Source organism: Benincasa hispida, chromosome 3 (genome assembly GCF_027475165.1).
Source record: "Benincasa hispida cultivar pf3 chromosome 3, pf3_genome.v1.1, whole genome shotgun sequence".
Classification (NCBI taxonomy): Eukaryota; Viridiplantae; Streptophyta; class Magnoliopsida; order Cucurbitales; family Cucurbitaceae; genus Benincasa; species Benincasa hispida.
Window position 1 is genome coordinate 32,140,097 of NC_143480.1, and position 13,147 is coordinate 32,153,243.

The window sequence follows — 13,147 nt, forward strand, 5'->3', positions numbered from 1 at the left end:
AGGCATGTTCTCGTATGCGCTGGTGTTTGGAAAGGCATGCCACTTACCACTTGAGTTGGAGCATAAAGCAATGTGGGCAGTGAAAAAGCTCAATTTTGATCTAAAGGCCACAGGGGAGGCAAGGAAACTTCAACTGGTCGAGCTTGATGAATTGAGTACTCAAGCATATGAGAATGCCCAAATTTACAAGGAGCGTGCAAAATGTTGGCATGACAAACAATTATGCAAGAAGAATCTCCAAGTCGGACAAAAGGTCTTCTTATACAATTCGCAGCTACGACTTTTTTCCGATAAATTAAAGTCACGCTGGTCCGGACCCTTTATAATCAAAGAAGTATTCCCGCATGGTACGATTGAATTGACTAATGAAGAAAGGACCCGTGCATACAAGGTCAACGGGAAAAGAGTCAAGATGTATCGCGGAGGTGACTTTCAGTGGGAAAATACCTTCGTGGACCTGAAGAATCCTAAATGTGGAAAACTGAGCGTTCCCTGCATTGTTATGCGACAAAAACTCATTAGGGACGCAATTATTTTGGAGTATCCTTTTCCTATCTTTGATTCATGAACTCACTCTAGCTTTTTATATCCACTATTTCTAAAAAAAAAGGGGGGGGGGGTGTTTAACTTTGTCTTTTATATTTTTGACCCTCTCAATGTTTTTTTTTTTTTTTAAATGATCATGGTGAACAATTGCGGAGGAGCTACACGATAACCGAAAGACGCGACTAGTTTGATCAGCCACCACAATCAAAGAAATTGACTCGTCACAAAGAAGGATGCGATCACAAATAATGCAGGCGATAGAGCAAATTTGGGGTTTGTATCTTTCCTTGACTTTGTTTATTCCAAATTTTGCACTCCCGCATCTCATTTTTAACTTTGATAATTTTATCATCGCATCCTCTTTAGTCGGCACAATCATTAAATATTGATTAATTTAGTAAGTCACCACATTATTTTTCTATGCCAATTATGATTTCAATGATGAAACGCGTGCCTCTATTTCTCATTGCATGTACTAGAATCAACTTAATTTTAGGACAGTCAATTCCCAAAATATTTCTAGAAGTTAGTGGTCCACCAGCTTTCTTTCAAACTGACTTTTACGAAACCGACTAAGAGCATCGCATGAATTCTTTCAATCTTTCACCAATGAGGACATTGCTGCGTTTAAATTTGGGGGTGCGGTATTTATTTTCAATCTTGCTACTTTTAGGCATAAAAAAAAAATTATCATAGTGTTACGATCGGATCCTACTCGTAGTTGGATGTCCGCATGACACCCGTGGAGGCAACCCAAAATGAAGGTAGGAATCATGATCAATGCATAAATAAAATGTTCTTAACTCTACTACCAAATGGGCATGAGTTTAGACTGAGAAAGAGCGCCTCGCTTGTAGTTGGATACTCACATGACACTTGTGGGGGAAAGTCAAAACGAAGGCTAGACACTCGAATCAGCGCAAGATCATAGAAAGAATATCTAAACTAAGCAAGGATAAAAATCATTTGAAAACACCCCAGTTGAAAAAAAAAAGAATTTTTTTTTTTTTTTTTTTGAAATAAATCATGCGATGCCTTGGAAACAAGTAAAGTCTTTTTGAAGGTTTGGTCCTTAAATCTTAGAAATATTTTAAGAAAAGACTTAGATAGAAATTAAGGAGATTTTGGTATATAGGATTTGAATAAGGCACCTCGAGAAATCTAGGAAAGAAAAAGGCGATAGACTTTCTAGAGAAAATCTTTAGTTTATGCTTGAGGACAAGCATTGTCTTAAATTTTGGGGTGTGATAACGAGCAAAAATGCATGTTATTACAACGCAAATATATAAAACAATGTAGGATTGCGACGGTAAAAATATATAAAATCGTGTCCAAAAGCATTAAGTTGAGAACATTGTGATCGCATGTGCCAATTACGTTAAAGCAGCTAATCTACGTATTTTGTGCAGGAAAATGTATTGGCGCAAGGCAGAATTGCAATGCAAGGAATTCAACATCCGAGCGCATTAGAAGATTGCGATTGCAAAGCTATGCGATCGTATGTGTTCGCGAAGATCTGCTCAAGAAGGCTTAATAAATCACGATGGGACAGAAAGTTGATGACGGTCGAATCCGAATTTAGTTGACAAGTCGTTAATGAAACACTGTAGCAAGTACACTCAAATTTTCAGTGACAATTAATCGGTGCATCAGACAGAGATTTAATGACATCCCATCAGTGCAATCATTTGAGAGAAAAGCTTCTTCACATTGATCTCTATAAATATCGAAGGCCACCATCGATAAAGAAGCTTAGCCATATAGAGAGTTCACCATATAGAAGATAGTTAGCCGTTGTTCATAGTTTTCTTACACTTAGAAGGTGGAAGCGAGTGAAGAATTGAGGACGTCGAGAAATCACTCCTGGAAAGCTTGAAAGACTGTTGGGAGGCACTGCAAACGAAGAGAGGGCCGACTATTGTTGAAGCAAGAACATTCTTTTGGGCAGAGTATAGAAAAACACGATGTAAAAGCCTTGGGAAGCAAGACATTACTACCAGGCTTACTATCCCTACTTTCCATTGTCATTTTTTATTCTGATTCTAATTATAAAATGGAATTTGCATCTCTACATCTATTCACTCTCTTTACATTATGCATGAGTAACTAAACTTCCAAATGGGTTGAGAAGCACTTAGCTAACATGACCTGAGATCTTCATTTTATGTGATCATCTTTCCATTTCTTTCGATGGAGAGGGGATCTTATGTATATGTCATTCGTCCTTTATAAATGCTCGGGAGGGTGGTCTAAGGATAGAATCTAGGCTTGGGAAAGTCAGATTAGAATCCAGGCTCGGGAGAGTTAGATTAGAACCACATAAGCAAGGATAGAAACTTAGGAATAAGTTCTGTTTGCTATTAACGCATCACATGCTCCCTAGAGATAGGATATGATAGTATGCGGTCACCTTGTGTATGTGTGCATCATTCATCATCGCATAGACAATAATAGAGACTTAGGAGTAAGTCCTATCAACATCATCTTTTACATTGCATGCGTTCTAGAAATAGGAACTATGGCATTTGCATTGGAAGATGATTTGCTGTTGTGTGTGTGTAGCATGATCGCATGGCTTGAACGCAATCTTAGGAAGTATTAGCTAAATCCCTTCTCAACCTGTTCCCTGCATACTCATTGTTACTTTTGCTGTTATCAACTCTTTCCTCAATTCCGCCACATAGAACTTATATTTTAAACGAACATACCAACCAACTTATTTTTTTGATTGTTACCAAAAGGGAATCAGAATTTACCATCGCATACTGTCTTCATAGTCCTTATGTTCGACCCTGGGCTTACTAGGCAACCTAGTAGGATTTATACTTGGATTTTACTAGGAAAACTTGCATGTGTAAGTTTTAAACCCCGAACTCTATCTTCCCTATTTAAGTATGTTAATTAATATGTTAAGTAAGGTTAAGTATAAGCTAATACTATGTTTGTAGGGAAAAGCTTGAGGATAGTTAAAGAAGGAGAAAATGTTCAAGGTGTTGAAATTAAAACTTCTAGATAGCAAGGTGTGTAGGCACTTAATAAGTAAAATTTGGCTAAGTGTCGAAGCCTTGCATTGAAGTCCTTGATGCGTGGAAGGGTATGTGACAGTTATGTTTCATAGAGGTTAGATGCGCAGAGAGTAGGCAACTAAGTGTTGGCCAAAGGTAGAGCCATGCGTTGGGCATGAGCTATGAGCTAACCAAGCTCATCTTGAGGTTAGTTGGGCATTGATGCGTATGGTGAAGGGAAAAGTTGCCTTAAGTGCTGAGGTTGTGTGTGCATGCATTGGCTAGATGAGTTGTGTGGGTAGGTAGAGTCATGCGATGGACAACAGATCAGGTGATCGAAGCAAGAGGTGCCTAGGCATGTGCTGACTAGGTAAGGTGTGTGCTGAGTGCTACCATGCGTTGGTAAGTACTAAAGAAGAGGAACAATACATTGGTGATTAGAAGGAGTTTCCAGCTTATTCACCCACTCTAGTAGGCCAGCTATCAAGGTTATGGGAATTAATCCCACTTAGTGAACTAGCTGGCATGTGATATTGAGGTGATTTTAGAGCCATTTGAATGTGTGTCGAGTGTAGTTGAAGTTCAATGCTGCTGGAAGGAATCTCCTAAGCATTCAAGTTGAAATCTGAAGAAATCTTCAAGAAGGTCAGGCTCTCGAATGAATCTGAGTCAGAGGTAGAGATTGAAGGTTTCTCATCAGACCACGAGAAATTTAGAGCTCAAATTTTAAGGTAGGCAAGTTAAGAGATTTATTAACAGATTTGTAGAAGGAAGTTTTCCAAGATAAGACCTGGATTAAAAGCAGGCAATTGCAACCATTAATCAAGCAAGTAGCTCAACCTACGCAGGCTGTAGGCATGCATGGGGACCTGGTTGAGTGTAAGGCATGCACTGGGCTATATGCCAGGATGTGCTGAAGGGTGTGAAGGTGCCTGGCATAAACTTGAGGCTGTAAGCGCAAGGTTGCACTAAGTGGGTGTTGGTGTGGCTGGTTGAGTGCCTAAGACATGCATTGGTGCATATGTTGATGCTTGATGACCGCATGGTTCAACCTTAGTACTTAAGGATTTTCCTAAGTATTAAACACATAAGAAGGTATGCATTGAACTAGAAAGAGATGTTTTAATTTAAATGTTAAGCTTCTTTATGAGAGGTAGTCTCATAAGGAGACCAATGGCATTAGCTAAACATGTTATTCATGTCCATAGGGTTAATGCAAATAGGAAAGGCTTATCTGAAGGAAATCGAATATGAGGATTTCCATGAACATAGACTCTATTTCCTGGTTCATGGCTTTAATCCATTCATCTTTGTCAATATCCATTCATCTTTGTCAACATTCCTCGACCCCATAATTCGAAATGACGTTTTAGGCTTTAGACAAACCCATGTAGCAATCTTGTGGGTTCATAACCCTCTCACTATGTTGAGGTAGTCTCAACTCTTGAGCTGGTTGACTGGAAGTACTAACCTCAATAACCCTTGTTGATCTGTCAGCCTGTTCAACAACTCTTGTTGAACCCTCAACAGTTTCAGTCTCACAAGAAATCTCACACAAAACGAGCTTACTTTGTGGCTTATGATCCTGGATGTGGCATTCTACCAAGAAGATATATATGTAGAAACAAACACTTTGTTCTTACTCGGATTATAGAAGTATCCACCTTTCGTTTCCTTGGTGTACCCTACAAAGAGGCAAACCTTCGAACGCGGTTCCAACTTCTTTGGGTTAGTCACTAGCACATGTGCCGGACAGCCCCAAATCCTAAAGTGGTGTAAACTAACTTTACAACCTCTCCACAACTCAAAAGGTGTTTTAGAAACACTTTTCGAGGGAACGTTGTTCAGGATATAGCTTACGGGGTAGGGGCAGGTAGTATCCTTCCTATATCATTCGGATTGTCTTCGTAAAAGCCAAACTATCGGTTGAAGCGTAAGGGATTCTATGACTCAATAGTCCGAACATTTCTACATTGAAAGGATAAATAACCCGATTGCATGTTGGAGAAATAACTGAACTTTAGAAATGATAAGTGTCTACCATCAGTCAGGCGCTCATTTTTACTTCTGTTCTAAATACTCATGTGCCATTGAATGTTGGTGCCACTATCAATTAGCTCCTATGCCACGTACTCATCAAAGTAGATCGAGCCACCTTCGCCATAAAAGTTGGCCATCTTTGGACCCCAAACAACTACAGGGACGGGAAAATGCATGTAGATGTAATGGGCCAACCAACCATGGACATAGTGCATAGGGAAGTGAAAGTCCATACATCCAATTGTGGTTTGAAGCCTTTGTTATTAGACCTAGACAGTGGTAGATATTGGCTAAGACTGGAACTGTAAGACTATAGACAGTCCCACTAGCCATCAAGCTAGCCATTTTGAAGACCTCACGACAAAGGTGACCTCCATTTTGAGGAAACACAAAGAGACATAACGAACAAGATAGGAAGGCGGCCAAATATGTTTTGTCCTTCAACTCGTCTCCTATCTCTAGCTCTAAAAATTGCATGTTTTCCCTACTCGACCAATCTCAAAACGCGATTTGCGTACCATCAGGATTTTGCATAGACCGAGAAAGAGAGGCTTTCTTTTGCTTTCGTGTGGTAGGCTTGTCATATCTCCAAACCCTTAGGAAACAAAAAGAAATCCAAGAGCTAATGGACACCGAAGAGTCATTCTTCGAGGACGTCGTGCGCTGTTCTCTCTACGAGCACACTATCGAAAAATATGCCCGAAAAAGGTGTTCACATGTTTATGGTAGGTACTTCTCTTTATCATGATAATCGATTAACTCTTTGAGGGGAGGAACCAACTCCTCATAAAAGCATTCCCTGATTGGAAGGCCCCTGAATAACCAGAGATCCCGTAAAAAAATTGATATTTCGCCCGCCGTAGTATGAAGAGTGTTGGTTGAAGTCCACCAAGTTTTGCAAAAGGCTCGGACTATGTCACCGTTGCGGTCATACATGTACAGAGAGGCCATCACTGTGCCAAATAGACTAATATCATGAAGGAATCGCTCATTTCAACCAACTACAAATTGAGCCACTCCCAATAATAGTCAGCAAAACCAAATTCTCCAAGAACTTTCATTATGGCATTCTAGTGGACTTGACCCTTAATTGTACTATGGTCAATGATGAAGGGCAGAAATGCACTTCATCTTAGGTCTTTTATTTAGAATTATGAGGGTTGTTAAGCAGAATATGTGGCAATTATGTTAGAAATTCATGAGAAAATGAGTTTGCATCGTTCAACATTAAGAATCTTGGCTAACCAACTATTATGCGTTATTATGCATTCAATTGTCTATCTTTGTAGTTAACGCAAAAAGCAGACGCAGACGCGGAAGCCGGGCTATCGCATAGACGACCGTATGCAGAGAAATTCTCCATCGCAAAGGCGACACATACGTTCAACACATGGGTGTTGCGGTAATCAACCGCATGCGTCCATCGCATAGGAATTGCAATCGTCAAGCGATTGCAGTCATCGTGTAAAAGTTGTGGTAATCAAGCGAATGCGGTCATTGCAAGATTGCGGCTACACGATGATAACCATAATAGAGGGATGAACGCAAGGTTGGTGGAATGGAATCATCAACGCATATCTCGGGAAAATCAAAAGATGATGTTGACATTTCACCTATCACGCCGTTAGCAGTAAAGATTCAGAAAAGAACCAACGCATCGCGAATGGCAGAATCAAAACAGGTCCATTAATGCCGTTGACGATCAAGCTCTATAAATAGAAGCCGATGAGTAGAATTTCATTTTATCCAAGTTTCTACCTTCGAGTGGATCCTTGTGATCCAAACGAACGCATGAGAGGAAAGCTTGAAAGTTCTTCATCTCCTTCATCCATTCCGAGTGACGACCAGAGCCTTCGTCGGAGTTAGATCTCGAGAGAGTCAGCTCCACCGCCTTTCCATGTCATTGCTTCCAACTAGCCTTTTCCATTTATTTTCTTTTTTTATATTGTATAGTATTACATTTTGGCTTAAGAAATTAATACATTTTATGATCAATGAATTTCTATGTTTCCTTCGATTCCATCTCCATCTTCGTTTATTTACATCTTTAGCATTTATTACATCACTTAGTGAGACTGTTAGAGTATCGCATACTTAATCATGTGGCATAGGAATATGAAGCATGTAGCAAACCACCGGGAGGTGTGTGTTGCGTGAGTATTGTGAGAAAACCTTATTTGCTTAGTGTGAAGCTGTAGCAATGTCTGTCTATAGGCGAACACAACGCTTGTCTATGAGTAAAGTCAGGAACAACTAACTGCCTGGGAGGATAAGTGGTTGGTCGCATTAAGCAATGTAAGCAAGCATTCACTAGAGATAGGAATAAACTTACGTCAGTCGAGTTTATGTGGTTACCTTGTCTTATGAGCGCATCATTCATCATTTAGGCTTACTTGAGAGAGTAGTCTAAAAATCAAATCTAAGACTCGAGAGAGCGAATTGGAACGCATAAGCAAGAATGGGGAACTTAGGAATAAGCTCCATTTGCTATTACACAACGTATGCAACCTACGGAGAGGATATTGCATGCGTCCAAGAAGTAGGATACAGTGGTATGCGGTCATCTTGTTTATGTGTGGGAGCACATGAGTAGAAATAGAGACTTAGGAATAAGGCCTTTCGATTAGGTATAAGGCCTTTCGACACTTTGCATATACATCGCATGTGTGTAGAATGATCGCATAGCTTGCGTTGGCTGAGGTTGCACTTGCGGTTAATCTTAGGGTTGCGATGAAGACATCCTCACGTTTTATCTCTTTTCCATGCATTTACCACGCGTCAATAGTTGCCGTGTCTCTACCTCTCATTCATACTTCCACTGCTTTGTCTGTTAGTTAGGAGTAGGAGTAGTTATTAGCTTATACCCTCCATCATTCTTTTATTCATCTGCCGCATACACATTACCGCATACGTCTAACTACAAGTCCCTGAGTTCGACCTCGGATCACCCGAGAAACTTGCGTTCGCATTATACTTGGCGTGAGTGCATGACAGGAATGCAAGGTCATCGCATACATTCGTAAACGCATAGTTTCATTCCAACGCATGACCACCGACGCATGAGAATTAACGCATAGCTTAAGACATGCATCGCATATTGCGTTCACTAATTTTCGTCATCACATTTTTGGCGCCGTTGTCGGGGACTTGGTAGCTAATTGTTTGTTAAGTTTTGTATCTCTGCAGACAACCTTTTTATCTTGGGAGTATTGCAGCTTGTGCGACCAAGTTGCAACCAATATTGAAGTGTAGGCGATGCGCCAAAAGCCAGTATTGACCCCAAAATAGAAGGGTAATTAGTTGCATGAGCTGAAGGTAATTCTAAGCACATGGTGGCCAACATGCGCCCAACAATTGTCGAAAGTTCCAATGGTCAGGGCGAGCTTCTTGGCATAAGCAGTTGAGAGCAATCTTCTGCATGGGAGACTCCTTGCGGTGACGACACTCCAATTTCTCCAGGGACGTCTTCTACTCTATCCTTACCTTGCTTTCTTAGTTTAGTTTATTTTTATTGTTATTTTGGATATGCGACTGCTTCCTTGGTTGTGATGCGTTTTCTCCTTGTAGGTGCAAAAATAATTCTCCCCGGTGCACAGTACAATGGAAGAATTCCCTCTATCCTTTAATGCATGGCTTCGATCGCTTGAATTCCAAAGTATGGTCGCATGCGTTATTCTACTTAAGGTTCTTTTCTTGTTATCTTTTATGCATTATCCTTTTGAAATTCTTCTTGTTCGATTGCGCTCTTTTGCGATGCATCTATGATGGTACGTATAATTCACCACATCTGCTAATTAAGCATCGCAAGGCGCTCCCTACTTTTAATAGCTTTTTCAAATTTTGAAAGTCTTAAGTTATGTGCAAACCTTCGTTCAAACATTTATTACCGCATTCTTGTTAAGTTTGTTTTTAGCTTTGCGGTGAATGTGCTGCCAACCTCTAATAAGGGAGTTGATCGAATATGGCCCCTCCATGTTGATCGAATGAGGGAATTATAAGCCTTTCTGGGGTCCCCCCATATTGATCAAGATATACTAGGGTAGACCTTTCTAGGGTCATCCCTAGGTTGATCGCATCGGGGAGTTGTAGGTCTTCCCCCCTCCCCCCCATGTTGATCGAGATCTACTAGGATAGACCTTTTTGGGGTCCATTCCCTAGGTTGACCGAATTTAGGAGTTGTAAGCCTTTCCGCCCCCTTTCCCCCCATGTTCATCAGGAAGCATGAGCACAAGCAGTGATACTATAGGTAGACCTTTCCGGGATCGTACCTATGTATGCCAAAGAATCAGTCACGTGGTCGGGCACTATTGCAAACAAAAAAGGGAAAAACAACAATGGTGATATAAAAAAACTCACCCTTGGCAAAAGAAACTAATGAGGTTGCAAGATATCTCTTGAATTTCAAGTTGCAAGTGACTTTGACTCCTAAAAAAGGGGGGCAAGTTACTATCTTTATATAAAAAAGGGATAGTATATATATAAAAAAAAAAAAAGTGAAAAAGAATAGGGCAAGTTAAAAAAAAAAGGATTTTTAATAAAAAAATCTGCTAGAAAAAAGGAAAAAGGAAAAAGGAAAAGAAAAGAAAAAAATTGTTGAAAAATCTGCTGAAAAAGGAAAAAATCAGGAAAAAAAATCTTGCTAAAAAAGAAAAAAAAACAAAAAAAGGGAAAAAGAGAAATGAAACCAAAAATAAAAATAAATAAATAAATATGGGGGGAAAGGGGAGGAAACCCTAAGGTCGCCTCCCCCTAAACGGTGACAGAACTGCTGTGCAGCCGTAAGCCAAGGCGAGCAACGAGCGACGACCGAGGCGAGTAGTGGAAGACGATAGCATCGAGCGGCGAGCAAACGACGTCTGGGCAGAGGGCACTGTTGGGATTGGTGTCCTAATTCTTCCAGCAGTCTCTTAGTTTGTAAATATTTTGTAAACATATTGTTATTAATAAAATAAGTGTTATTTTATAAGAATTTACTTAAATCCAATAAATTAAGATCCTTGATTATTTCATGTAACTAAAGAATGTATGTGGAGATATACAAGTGGATTATGCCTTAAGTAATAACCTAAATAGCCTGTAATAGATGGATAAAGGAGGGATACCTTATCCTATTAACACTGCGAATATGACCTGCTTTGTAGATGTTACAAGTATTGTAAAGTGCTACAAATGGTCTGATCCTAACTATTCATGTGGAGACCGGACTACGAGATGATTAGTCTCTTTATATAAGACCGTTGATAATTGAGACTAACATTTCACTAGAATGACCATAGGTGATATAACCTTAATCCTGAGTGAGTTGGGAACTTCTGCCTATGAGAGCGGTCCTCTGATTTGTATGGGTGAGAGTGGCTAGATTGTCAACTCAACAAGCCTACCATTTTAGGGATTCGTCTGGTGTGGGAGCTGGGAACTCAGCTACACAAGACGTAATTCACTTCTTCCTCGAAGTAGGGATAAGTAGATAAATTGCTCCCTTAAGAGCTAATTTCGGGTCTTGAACATAGTGACCACACCCTCTCCTAGCCTGAGAGGACTTAGTCATAGTAAGACTATGACTTATTGTTCTTTAAAGAAATCAGTGGTACTTAAGGAGTTAGATGTAACTACACGGGGCAAAACGGTGAATTGGCCCAGTTGTACTTACGAGCAATTTGTGAAGAGTCATCGCACTACTGATTGGTCATATGGACACAAAAATATATCTGTAGTGCAAAGAGTACAGCTGTCGGTCTTTAGTGGAGTGACCAACAGTTAACGGATGGTGGATCTCATGATTAACGAGTTTAATCAGTTATTCACGTACTGTTGGAGCTTCAAGCTACAGGTCCATAAGCTCCAATTTGTAGCTTAATGGATTCAAGTTGAGAATCAGAGTTTGGGTTAATTTGAAGTGTTCAAATTAACAAAAGGAAATTCATTTATATGTGATATAATTGATCTGATGTATTTGATATATTATCATTGGAGGAATTAATATAAATATGATTTATATTAAATACCATAAAATAGAAAAAGAACTATGGTTTATATATTTCATATGATGAAATATTAAAACTATATGTTATAAATATAATATGATAAATTGGTTAATATATTTATTTATAACATATTAATTATATGATAATTAATTATTCTTTTTCTCTAATAACCGAATTGAGTGGGAGATAATTGGAATTTTTATGGTAACTGTGAGATAAAAGGAAAATTGTTTTCCAAAAATTAAGATGATGATTCATTTGAAATAATTTCACAAAAAAGGCTATCAAGTAAAAGTGTTTTACTAAACGATAGCATAGAGAGCAAATAGATCGAGTTAGGAGTTTACTATACGATAGTTACTGGCTTACTCGTTGCTACACGATCGAGTAGCAAAGTTTATACGATAGGCTTCGTCTTTCTAAACGATCGAGTATTTCATCTATACGCTACACAACATACATCTCCCACTTATTCGATCGTCTACCTCCTGCTTTCCTCAATCCAAAATCATACAGAGCCCACAACTCCTAGATTCTCACACCGAGAATATCAAGGTAACCAATGTAGTGGTGTTCTAATTCCGTTTGAGGATCGAGTTAGACTCGATTGGGATCGAGGTTCATTCAGTCGTTCGTTGAGATCGAGTTTTAATCGTTGTGTTCGAAGTTCGTGCTGATTGAACGATTTGTTGAACGATCGAGGTGTTAGGTTTTATATCCTAAAACTCGTGGTTTGTAAACATTAGAACTTATTCTAAGAATTCGATAAAGTTGTTGAATATATTATTTTTTAGAAATTCAATAAACCTAAGTCCCTTGACTATTATATAAGTACTTGAACTTTATGTGGAGACATACAAGTGGATCAGGTTCGAGTAAATAGTCAAAATGATCTATAGTATATGAATTAGGTTGGGTACCTTATTCTCATAACACTATTGGATGCGGTCTACTATGTAGTTGTTACAAAGTATTGTAAAGTGCTACATATGAAATCCTAATTCGTGCAAGTTGAGACATGAGGAGTGGGGATGTCCTGTGCAAATGAGTTTTATGCAAGATGGGACCACGAAACCTGTCACTCTTACTTTATAACATTGTTTACTGTTTAAAGTTGACTATTTCGAAGCGATGACCTAGGTAACTTAACCTTAATCCTGAGGAAACTATGAACTACTGTTTGTTTGGGATTATCCTTTGATCTGCAAACGGTGAGAGTAGACCAATTGCCTCTGCTCAATAAGCTTACCATTTTGGGGATAAGACCGGATGAATAGCTGGGAACATAGGGTGCAAGAGGGAATTCATTCCTACCCGATTAGAGTTAGTAGAGAGGTAGTTCCCTTCAAGTGCTGATTCTGGGTCTTGAACAAGAGGCCTCACCCTCTCATGGCCTGAGAGGGATTTAATTTGATTGATTGGATCACAAATCAATTGTTCATTAGGGGATCAGTGGAACTTAAGGAACAATAGGTAATTTCGGGGTAAAACAGAGATTCGACCCAGACGTTATTATGAGCAACCTATGAAGGATTAACTTACTAATCATGATTATATCAAGTGGACATAATA